At 34.4% G+C, this 13,126-nt stretch overlaps 1 protein-coding gene across 2 annotated transcripts in view; it reads left to right on the plus strand.

Annotated features, from left to right (window-relative positions):
* Positions 1-13,126, plus strand: part of LOC145688516 (major facilitator superfamily domain-containing protein 6) — a 207,679-nt gene that overhangs the window by 109,746 nt on the left and 84,807 nt on the right. For both annotated transcript variants that reach the window (XM_081762869.1, XM_081762885.1), the window contains exon 2: positions 6,564-6,781. The gene's annotated coding sequence lies outside the window, so the exon portion shown is untranslated. The remainder of the gene's footprint in view (positions 1-6,563; positions 6,782-13,126) is intronic.

A 13,126-nucleotide genomic window follows, 5' to 3' on the forward strand; every position in this document is an offset into this window, starting at 1 on the left:
TTATATCCGAAGATTTGGTAGGGGGGTAAAAATTTCCTAGGAAATTATTACCTCCCTGTCGGCTATTGGTTACTTCAAAGACAAACTCAAATGTTATATTACAAATTAATACCACTTTGTAGTGTCTCTTAACAGACACAGTCACTTTAGCCAAGATGGCTTTATATCCGAAGATTTGGTAGGGGGGTAAAAATTTCCTAGGAAATTATTACCTCCCTGTCGGCTATTGGTTACTTCAAAGACAAACTCAAATGTTATATTATAAATTGATACCACTCTGTAGTATATCTTAACAGACACAGTCACTTTGGCCAAGATGGCTTTAAATCCGAAGATTTGGTAGGGGGGTAAAAATTTCCTAGGAAATTATTACCTCCCTGTCGGCTATTGATTACTTCAAAGACAAACTGAAATGCTATATTATAAATTGATACCACTTTGTAGTGTCTCTTAACAGACACAGTCACTTCAGCCAAGATGGATTTATATCCGAAGACTTGGTAGGGGGGTAAAAATTTCCTAGGAAATTATTACCTCCCTGTCGGCTATTGGTTACTTCAAAGACAAACACAAATGTTATATTATAAATTGATACCACTCTGTAGTATCTCTTAACAGACACAGTCACTTTAGCCAAGATGGCTTTAAATGCGAAGATTTGGTAGGGGGGTAAAAATTTCCTAGGAAATTATTACCTCCCTGGCGACTATTGGTTACTTCAAAGACAATCTCAAATGTTACATTATAAATTAATACCACTCCGTAGCATCTCTTAATAGACGCAATTACTCTGGGAAAGATTGCTTTATGTCCGAAAATTTGGCTTCATAACCCAAAACTTGATAGTTCGTAATGCTTTCATAGGAAATAATTGCTTTTCCATTTTTGCACGTGATTTGCTGTCTGATGAGGTTGTCTTAAGAAAAAATAAAATGATATTTTTGAGTTTTACGTCCCACGTTTATGCCAGTTTAGGCTAAATTAGACGGTGATTATGAGAAATGAATGAATGATGGAATGAAAAAAGTGGGAGGAAACAGAAGAATCCGAGAACGCCTACGAGCACGGTGTTTATCCACCACAAACTACACACGGCCCGAGCTGGGATCGAACCAGTGATCCCAAGCAGCGGAGGTGAACGCTCTACTACTGAGCCACCGCGCCCTCCAGATGTCTTAAGATAGTTGCAGTGTCAAAGTGTTAATTTCTATTAATTGTTTTCTTATTATTTCAATGAAATTTGTATAACCTGCTCTTTAAGAGGAACAATTCAAATCTTACATCTTAGCTGCCTAGTATAAAAGGAGGAAGAAATTTTCCTCCGTAACACTGCACTGTTAAAAAAATATTTCATAGTTTCGTTCGTGAAAGCAGCTCTTGACTTGTTCTACTAGTAGTCGAGATTTAAGGATTTAGTAGCGTCGAAAGGAAAATATTGATTTTGAAACTCGATTTTACTCTTTTGACAGTGTGGAACACGTAGGAAGAAAAATATATAGAGAATAAACAATCTTTTGAAACAAAGGTAAGTAAATGTAACTTTAAATTTTGTTATTTGCAACTGAGAAAGCAGACTTTGATTCCAAAATATAACCTAGTTTGCAGTGTAAAATATTAGATATTAGTTGCCTTATAATCTTGATAACTACTATTACACAGTTTATAACATAAATGATTGTAAACATAAAACACATCTTTCAATTAAAAACAACGTTGTTGCAATTTATCCCTCTCTCTGTCCCTATATACACATGGTAGACAATTTATCGTGATCATCCGCTATAACGGGTTTAGACAGAAATTCACAAGTGTTGCCAACCAAATATAAATTTATATTTTTTCAAATGGCACTACGTCAGTTTATTACACATTTCTAACCATGTTAAATGTAAACTTAAAATACTACTTTTATTAATCAGTGTTACAAGCTAAAGATATTATGGTATCACAAACATCCGAAGTTTGGAAGCCTGTAACGCAGACACAGCACAACAGAGATGCACAGGATAATATAGTTCGAAAGAACTTTAGCGCTGAATATCATGGTCATGGTATGATATTTTTCGAATGAATAGAAACGAAGTTACAGGGGTTGAAAATTTGAATTTTTTGAAAGTCTTTATTTACAAAAATCTTAGGTAAATATTATATCTAGTTACATGTGTGGTTTGCAAGGAACGTTCAAATTATTTTACCGTTTACAACACTTCGATTTCTCTAACCGTACCGGAGATATAATAAACATTGATAAAGTTGTCAACACTGTTGAAAATGGCGTAGCTAGCTAGTGCGAGCTAGCCACCAGAACAACGTACAAGGCTTGTAAAAAGAAGATTCTCAAGTCGTATGTACAACCGCTGAACTTAGAAACTTAAAGCTTGGTCAGTACATGGGATCTAAGACGTGATATATCACAGAGAATCGATTTTTGGAATTTCAAAGCGGAAGCGAAGAATACGTATGAAAATTATCTTATAAAAACATGTACATTTTCGGGCTCTATTAAACCCCAGTCATATTTCAACATCTCCTTTAAAATAAAAATAAGTTTTAGCTTTCTTTATATATTACCTCCCTTTGAACTTTCGAAAATAAAACCATCCTTCATCGTCCCCAAAGTGAGTGCGTCTGTTAAGACATAAATCGGTATAACATCAATTTATAATGTAAACATTTGACCTTATCCTTGAAGTAGCACAGAACCAATACAAGAGTATAAGCACCCCTATAAAATTTCTGATATAAAGACATCTTACCGACAATCAGTACGTCTGTTAAGAGATAACAGGGTATAATATCAATTCATAAAATCATATCTTGGCTAAAGTGAATGTGTTGTTAAGAGATACTACAGAGTGATACCAATTTATAATATAACATTTGTGTTTGTCTTTGAAGTAATCAATAGCCGACAGGGAGGTAATAATTTCCTAGGAAATTTTTACCCCCCTACCTAATCTTCGGATTTAAAGCCATCTTGGCCAAAGTGACTGTGTCTGGTAAGAGATACTACAGAGTGGTATCAATTTATAATATAACATTTGTGTTTGTCTTTGAAGTAATCAATAGCCGACAGGGAGGTAATAATTTCGTAGGAAATTTTTACCCCCTATCAAATCTTCGGATTTAAAGCCATCTTGGCTAAAGTGCCTGTGCTTGTTAAGAGATACTACAGACTGGTATCAATTTATAATATAACATTTGAGTTTGTCTTTGAAGTAACCAATAACCGACAGGGAGGTAATAATTTCCTAGGAAATTTTTACCCACTACCAAATCTTCGGATTTAAAGCCATCTTGGCCAAAGTGACTGTGTCTGTTAAGAGATACTACAGAGTGGTATTAATTTATAATGTAAGATTTGAGTTTGTGTTTGGAGTAACCAATAGCCGACAGGGAGGTAATAATTTCCTAGGAAATTTTTACCCCCCTACCAAATCTTCGGATATAAAGCCATTTTGACTAAAGTGAATGTGTCTTTTAAGAGATACTACAGAGTGGTATCTATTTATAATATAACATTTGTATTTGTCTTTGAAGTAATCAATAGCCGACAGGGAGGTAATAATTTCCTAGGAAATTTTTACCCCCCTACCAAATCTTCGGATTTAAAGCCATCTTGGCCAAAGTGACTGTGTCTGTTAAGAGATACTACAGAGTGGTATCAATTTATAATATAACATTTGTATTTGCCTTTGAAGTAATCATTAGCCGACAGGGAGGTAAGAATTTCCTAGGAAATTTTTACCCCCCTACCAAATCTTCGGATATAAAGCCATCTTGGCTAAGGTGACTGTGTCTGTTAAGAGATACTACAGAGTGGTATCAATTTATGATGTAACATTTGAGTTTGTCTTTGAAGTAATCAATAACCGACAGGGAGGTATTAATTTCCTAGGAAAATTTTACCCCCCTACCAAATCTTCGGATTTAAAGCCATCTTGGCCAAAATGACTGTGTCTGTTAAGAGATACTACTTAGTGGTATCAATTTATGATATGACATTTGAGTCTGTCTTTGAAGTAACCAATAGCCGACAGGGAGGTAATAATTTCCTAGGATATTTTTACCCCCTACCAAATCTTCGGATATAAAGCCATCTTGGCTAAAGTGACTGTGTTTGTTAAGAGATACTACAGAGTGGTATCAATTTGTAATATAACATTTGTATTTGTCTTTGAAGTAATCAATAGCCGACAGGGAGGTAATAATTTCCTAGGAAATTTTTACCCCCTACCAAATCTTTGCATTTAAAGCCATCTTGGCTAAAGTGACTGTGTCTGTTAAGAGATACTACAGGGTGGTATCAATTTATAATATAACATTTGAGTTTGTCTTTGAAGTAACCAATAGCCGACAGGGAGGTAATAATTTCCTAGGAAATTTTTACCCCCTTACCAAATCTTCGGGTTTAAAGCCATCTTGGCCAAAATGACTGTGTCTGTTAAGAGATACTACAGAGTGGTATCAATTTATGATATGACATTTGAGTCTGTCTTTGAAGTAACCAATAGCCGACAGGGAGGTAATAATTTCCTAGGATATTTTTACCCCCTACCAAATCTTCGGATATAAAGCCATCTTGGCTAAAGTGACTGTGTTTGTTAAGAGATACTACAGAGTGGTATCAATTTGTAATATAACATTTGAGTTTGTCTTTGAAGTAACCAATAGCCGACAGGGAGGTAATAATTTCCTAGGAAATTTTTACCCCCCTACCAAATCTTCGGATTTAAAGCCATCTTGGCTAAAGTGACTGTGTTTGTTAAGAGATACTACAGAGTGGTATCAATTTGTAATATAATATTTGAGTTTGTCTTTGAAGTAATCAATAGCCGACAGGGAGGTAATAATTTCCTAGGAAATTTTTACCCCCCTACCAAATCTTCGGATTTAAAGCCATCTTGGCCAAAGTGACTGTGTCTGTTAAGAGATACTACTTAGTGATATCAATTTATAATATAACATTTGTATTTGTCTTTGAAGTAATCATTAGCCGACAGGGAGGTAATAATTTCCTAGGAAATTTTTACCCCCCTACCAAATCTTCGGATATAAAGCCATCTTGGCTAAAGTGACTATGTCTGTTAAGAGATACTACAGAGTGGTATCAATTTGTAATATAACATTTGAGTTTGTCTTTGAAGTAACCAATAGCCGACAGGGAGATAATAATTTCCTAGGAAATTTTTACCCCCCTACCAAATCTTCGGATTTAAAGCCATCTTGGCTAAAGTGACTGTTTCTGCTAAGAGATACTACAGAGTGGTATCAATTTATAATATAACATTTGTGTTTGTCTTTGAAGTAATCAATAGCCGACAGGGAGGTAATAATTTCCTAGGAAATTTTTACCCCCCTACCAAGTCTTTGCATTTAAAGCCATCTTGGCTAAAGTGACTGTGTCTGTTAAGAGATACTACAGGGTGGTATCAATTTATAATATAACATTTGTGTTTGTCTTTGAAGTAACCAATAGCCGACAGGGAGGTAATAATTTCCTAGGAAATTTTTACCCCCGTACCAAATCTTCGGATTTAAAGCCATCTTGGCCAAAGTGACTGTGTCTGTTAAGAGATACTACAGAGTGGTATCAATTTATGATATAACATTTGAGTTTGTCTTTGAAGTAACCAATAACCGACAGGGAGGTAATAATTTCCTAGGAAATTTTTACCCCCCTACCAAATCTTCGGATTTAAAGCCATCTTGGCCAAAGTGACTGTGTCTGTTAAGAGATACTACAGAGTGGTATCAATTTATGATATAACATTTGAGTTTGTCTTTGAAGTAACCAATAACCGACAGGGAGGTAATAATTTCCTAGGAAATTTTTACCCCCCTACCAAATCTTCGGATTTAAAGCCATCTTGACCAAAGTGAGTGCATACACTGAGAGATCACATTCAATTATATGAATTTTTAATGTGACTTTTGACTTTTCCTTTGAAGTTACCAGAAACCGACAAGGGGGTAAAGATTTCCAGGGGGTAAAATTTTCCAGGGGGTAAAACTTTCCAGGGGTAATAAATCCCTGTGACACCGGCATAATCGTGGGATGTAAAACTTAAAGATTCCATTTCATTTTTTCTTTCTCTAGAAGGAAAAGAGGAAAAGGAACCCCAATAAAACCTCTGATTTCAATAAAACTATATATCTACTATTTTGTATTTTCGAAGTTTCTCGTCAATTTTTTTCTAGGGCACAAGTGGAAATATTCAATAATCATTAAAAAGGTGCCGATACGCCATTCCGTTGCGTACCGCCAAAAATAAAACACTATATATACATGAAAAAATATTGAAGGGCTCATAATACATTAAAAATTCATAATACTACATTTACCTCTACAAATTTCGATTAAACCTATGTAAAATTACTGCTTCTTATAGTGTATTTTATATGGTTCGGATCGCACGTTAAGCTGTAGGTCCGCGTCTCAATACCCTCGCTGCTTAAAGGGACTAAACTCAAAAACAAATCAGATCAGGTTATATTGTATTTGTTTTCTTTGTCTATAATTAAGATCTAATGTAGAATGCCTTTATTCTCTTTACATACAGCTTGAAGAATTTAGTTAGAACTGGATTGTTTCTAATTGAGAAATTTGAGTACTGCACAAGAAGTTCAGGAATTCCGACACCACGATTTGTAGCTAACGTCACAATGGATACAACAGGGATAGGTTGAAAATAAAGGCTATAATGACTTTCATGTAAGAAACAATCGACTGATTAAAAGGAAAAAAATCAGTAGTGAATCGTTTTGTTGAAATGTGGAGGTAAGTTAATCAGTGGCATTCTACATGCGAAATACATTTTCTGTATTTTAATTGTTATGTTTACTTAAACATAGCTAGTGTTGTATTTTCAGCGTAACGGTAATAGTCTTACTACTGTATGTTGTTTAACTCAGAGTTGTTCGATGGACTTAAGTCCGTTCGTAGTGTTTTTTTTTTTTTTCCAAAGTATAGAGCTATGAGTATAATATAGAAAAATGCTCTCAAGTACAGGAGTATTAGAAAACCAGAAATGCTGGCATTGGGAGTTATATGTAGGTAACAGATTATTTTGTTGAACGTGACGTTATCTTATCAGAAAAGATTGCTTTACGGTCCTATTACTAACGGTAGACCTACTATGCACTATGAGATAAATCCTAGAAAATATATGGATTTATCTGAGGAAAAATGTTACGACATATCTCGTAGGAAATCTTACCCTTGTATGTGATGCATATAACTACACTGCACATCCTACTGATATTGATACCAGGCGCTATATTGTTAAAATGCACACCTTTAAAAGACATAAAAATCAGAAGATAAATTAACAAAACATATTTCATCAATCCCTGAACTACTCTTCATTTTGTCGAGTATTTTTGCTCTTTCACCCACATACGGCTGGCGGGGAGAAAACAAATTTGTTTTCACTTTCTCTCAATTGATGTCGCTTAAATCGAAATCTTACGAATTTTCTTTCCGAAATAGATCGTGCTTTAAACAAGAGAAATCTCATAGGATCGTTCAGAACATAGGAAATGACATGCGATCTGATGCCAGACACTTTGAGATTTTGACTGTAGAAAAAAAATCGTAAGAGATTTCCTATATATATATAGTGTATAGCAGGCATTGGGCTATAGACGGAAGCATTTATCGTGGCATTTCTCGGTACCAAAAATCGTATAATCGATATTCTACTGTGTAAAGTAGCAAGTGCTATAGCATTTCCCATGCTATGGCATATCCTATGTTTTTTTTTTTTTCTTTTTTGTCGATAGAACCTGCTCTATTTCGTAGCATTTCTAGTCCGATTGCAGCGCCGTGGTGTGTTAAAAGGAAGCGAAAGATTTTGTGCCAAATATCCATGCTCTTTGTTTTGTGTGGGAAATTGAATTGTAGTAAAGAAAAATGAGTTGGAGTAGGGATGCTATTATTATGCTGATTGAAAAATACGAGGAGCATTCTTGTATTCCTCCCAAATTTCTTTACATGCACTTCTGGATGGAAAAGGAATACTCCCCCAAATCCAATTGTATCAATCAGTATCATATAGGTTATTACATCAAGTTAAAAAAGGCTGAGCGTTTAGGAAAGAAGGAAATATTCTTATTTATTTATTTCACTTCAAAATACAAAGCGACCTCCTTCTCATGTAGACTTCGAGAACCACATGAATTTATTGTTTCGGGTGGTGTTTCGATCAAAACAATTGCCATAACAGACCCGCTCATACCTACTCTCCTGAGCTCCGCGGTCGTTTCCGAGAAAACAGATTGATGGATAGATGCAGATGACTGAAATTGGCAACGTCTTGAGCGGTCATTCACCTACCTCCTCCTCAATAAGGAAAAATGTGACAATATAGTAATAAGCCTATACCAAATTCAGTTGGTAAGTGCTACTCTGCAAGTGGTGTATCAACGGACGGAAATTAAAAGGGTGTAGTCAAAACGTTTTTAGGAATGAAAAGATCGATGAGGTAAGAATTATATATATATTAGACTGAGTCTAGTGTTATGCAGGAACGAATTTGTCGCTAGCTTAAATTTTTAAAGTATATTTTTATTCACGTAAATTCATTGAGCGGATTATTAAAATTACATTAAAAAAAGACAAAACAGAAAGATGCAAAATATTTGTAAATTGAAAAAACTGGATTTCTGGAAAACAATTAAATCAATGAATAATTTTCTTATGAAAGATATTCATAGCCAATAACGTAGCCAGGAAGGAGTAAGAGCGGAGATTAAGAGATCAAATAATATTACAACGATTAACGTTAACAACAGGGTTAGAATATTAAAATAATGAAATTTCAGGTATGTACAGTATTTATTACTATACGAATGTAATTTCGGTATGGGACGAGGGATTTTTTTCCTAATTAATATTTTGGAAAAAAAATCACCCACTAAAACTTGCTGGAGGTGAATAAATTGAAATAATGGCAGAATTTTGCAAAATAATTAGCTACAATAATTCGTATGTAATCAACTCATATGTGATTACTGCCAAAAGTGCCCAAATATTTCTGTATTTTCTTCAAGAAACAATCTTTAAATTAAGACGAAATCATATTTCAGTTGAGTATGGAGTACAACTTCCTCAAGTATGGGAATGGGGAATATCATAACTCAAGATTAGGTGAGGTTTTTTTATTATTATTATTGGTTTGTTATTTAGCAGGAGAAAGTAACGGATTGGAACTTGGTTTTGTCTTTGTATTAATATGAAATCTTTGAACTTAGTTTCTTATTCGTGTTAATGTGAAATTTTATTCTAATGATCCAAGGTACAGAAATTAATCTATTACAAAGTGTGTGTTTTTTTTTTTTAAGCAGATTGAGCTCCATAAATGAAAGCTGCGAGGGAGGGGGGAACATGGGACCAGTTACTCTTGCTAATAGTTGCGTAACAAAATATACTGTTTTCTTTGAGTTTGTTTAAAAATGTATGTCGCTATTCTGAGAACACCCCCCTTTTATTTTGAACCCCCCTAAGTAAAAAGTTCTGGCGTACTTACTGTTCTTGTTTGTACATAATAAGCATATGCGACAAAGGGATTTAGAAGGAATATCGACTGAAATATCTGTTTACGCTCTTTTCCAGTGATTTGTTTGCTACGTCACGACAAGACGCTTACCAAAATGCTACCTTGTAAAAGAACCATATTCTTCTGATGCCGTAAAATATTATACGAGATTTTTGGCAGCACATCTGCTACGAGAAATGCTACGATAAATGTTTTCGTCTAAAACTAGCCTTACAAGAAAACATCTTATATTGATAGTAGCATTATCCTATCAAACAATGTGCAATCGATAGAGGAGTGAAGAAAAGTGAGAAATCTAAATTTTTACGGGCCGACACACAGAAGAAAGAAGGATCTAGAATCATGTGAAAATAGCAATTCAAAAAATACACTGATACAGAAAGACCTTCAAAACGATTAAAGTAATCAAAATGACATTTACACAACAGTATAGTAAGCAAACATTGTACCCACATACATGCTCAATAACATCATATGTAATGCAGTGTTGCCAACGGAGCAAAAAAATAAGTTTTGTTAAATGGCACGGAACACAAATTATAACATCTAGAAAATCTAATTATTGAGTAGAACCTTACCTGTGAAGTCTTGATGTACAGTGTTGCCAACGTTTGCGGGCCACTTGGTCATCCAAGGGCATGGATCATTTCAGCTTATGTGTTGTGTTTTGGTACTATTCTGACATTTTTCTTTGGCAAAAAATGCTTCGACACTGTTCTTCGTCCGTTATTTTTGTACTTTGAATTCAGTGATTATATTCTTGTTTGTGGTCTCATATTTTGGTTTCAACTAGTTCGAATCGTGTACTATACATACTCTTCTACATCCGAGATTCATATAGAAATTCATATAGGCCTATCTTCAAACGTTGGCAATACTGTATATCACGATTTCACCGGTATGATTCTACTCATAATGCAATTTTCTAGATGTTATAATTTGTGTTCCGTGCTATTTAACAAAACTTCATTTTGTGCTCCGTTCGCAACACTGCATTACAAATGATGTTATTGAGCCCGTCTGTAGGTACAATGTTTGCTTACTACTGCTGTGTAAATGTCATTTTGAATACTTTAATCATTTTGAAATTCTTTCTGTGTCAGTATATCTTTTGCATTGCTATTTACGCATGATTCTAGATCCTTCTTTCCTTTATATTTCCTGTGTTTCTGGGTGTCGGCCCATAAAACTTTGGGTTTCTCACTTTTCTTCACTTCTCTATCGGTTGTGCATTGTTTGATTGGGCAATGCTACTATCAATATAAGATGTTCCCTTGTTAGTGTCATTGTCATTATCACCTTACTTGATTCAAATTACTTTGATTTAAGAAAACAGTTTTACACGTACTTCCTGCTTTATAATATTTATGTAAAATTATATTTATTTAGAGAGCATTTACTTTACGTTATTATGGAACACTGAGGTTATGAACAGGAACGGCGCGAGAAACCTTTGATGGGGTGGGCGGAAAGAGGCGGAACTAGTTGCGGGTGGGCGGACAATGAAAATGAGAACTGGGCAATGTAGACATTTTTTTGACAATAATTAAGTTTCAATTTTTATACTCTTTAGTTAGCTAGGGCTCAGACCGAAATAGGGAAGGAACAAGGATGTGGAAAACAGCTGTCTTGGCCTTATAGAAGTACGATTCCAGCATTTGTTTGGTGGGACTGAAGGAAAGCAGGACTTAGGATGGTCTGCGGGAGTTCGTGGCTATATACTCGACCTACCGAATTTCGCGTGCTAGACATACTGTATATCGGTATACTTAGTGATGGGCAGATTCCCGGGAATATATTTTTCTGGAATATTCCTTGGGAGTTTCCCCGGGAAGATTCCCAAGAATGGGAATAATCCGGGAATTTATGTGCAAACACAAAGAAAATTGCATTCTATTACTATATTATGATTTCAAAATAAAATTTTTTTTTTTTACCAGAGTATATTTATTACTATTGTCTCCAGAAGATTCTTTAAAACGTATATTTTGAACGGTATTATGTTATTTTATTATATTTATATAGAGGGTACGCATATCTTAAATGTATTACTTACAATATGTCTTATGCGAGTATTATGTTGGAAAAAACATTTGGTATAGAAAGCCCACATACTTTTACACCTCTAAGCAGTTTAAATTTACATATTAGTGAATTTTCTAAACTTGACCCTAGTACTGATAGGTTAGGTAACTGGTAGAAAACATACGTAGTCTTTCGAAAAATCCGTAAGGTTGCCAGTATAAGAATTGTCATATATACAGAATGTCGATTGAGGTACACTGCTTTGTTACTGTGTACTATTAAATCTCTAATTTAAGAAAATAGGCTATTTCGAACAATATTTACGGTGTTGCAAAAATTCTCCATCAACGCTTGGCACATGAATAGACACGTAAAAAATAAGTAAACACATTGTAATTAACACAGGTCCGGAAACACCGGTACTAATGAAACATCCTGAGAAGCAACCCTAATATTGATAACATTATATTTTAAATGTATATGTATTTACAGCTACAGAGATTCCTTTATTCAATACCTGATTCTTCCTCAGAGAACGAAATTCGAGTAAGAGACAACAAACAGACCAATATCTATTACTAAAGGTTTTTCGGGATGTATTCACCTCCCCTCTAATTCTACAGAATTTCTAGATTACTTTACAATAGAGATGCAAGGGCTCGGAAAAAAACCGGCTTTTTTGGAAAAAAACTCGGTTTTTTCTGCTTTGCTTTTTTGCTTGGGAAATTTTGGGCTTTTTTCAAAATACTGCTTTAAATTGATAAAACAGACTTTGTATCGCTTCTCTATAACACAAAAAAATCATTTAATTAGTGGTTGATGCTGATAATAATATAAAACATCGAAAATAAACTATGAATTTCGAAAAAATATTTCAAACAATTTTTCTTCAACATATTTACATTATGAATTCCACAGGATTAACCAATGTATATAATAAGAATTTTTTAACCTCCTATATACAAAAGTAAGCAGAGTTGGCAAGAACCGTGGTTGTTTTTGAAAATGCCGAAAACCCGTTTTTTGGGGGATGTTTTAAACCAGGCTTTTTTGACTTAGATTTTTTGCTTTATGTATTTATATTACATATTCTCAGAAATAAGTTTGTTTCGCCTTGATGTTATTATGCAACAGCGGGGTTATGCCGGAAGAACTCCCATAAGCTTAAAGAAGTGCGGTCAGTAAATTTCTTAAGTTGAGAATCTCCCGCCCTAGCCATTGGGAAAATCCGTCATTACTTGAAATGTAAGACAATAACGGGAAAATCCTGTTATTGTTTTGCATGTAAAATTTAAAGGTCAACGTACCATATCAGTATGCTAAAACTGAGGTATTAAATTACAAATTTAGTACCGGTACGTAGATATCATTGAAAGTCCAATCCAAGCTAATGTTGGAAGCTACGTAAACAAACGATAAATTTTGCCAATTTCTATCAATATATTTAAGCAATATTGGCTTCTTTATAAAACAACACGCATTTAGGCATGCAGAAATATACAATTTGGTTTGTTTCGTATATTTAGGCTTAACATCCTCAC

This window comes from Thermobia domestica, chromosome 1 (genome assembly GCF_964235325.1).
Source record: "Thermobia domestica chromosome 1, izTheDome1.hap1.1, whole genome shotgun sequence".
Classification (NCBI taxonomy): Eukaryota; Metazoa; Arthropoda; class Insecta; order Zygentoma; family Lepismatidae; genus Thermobia; species Thermobia domestica.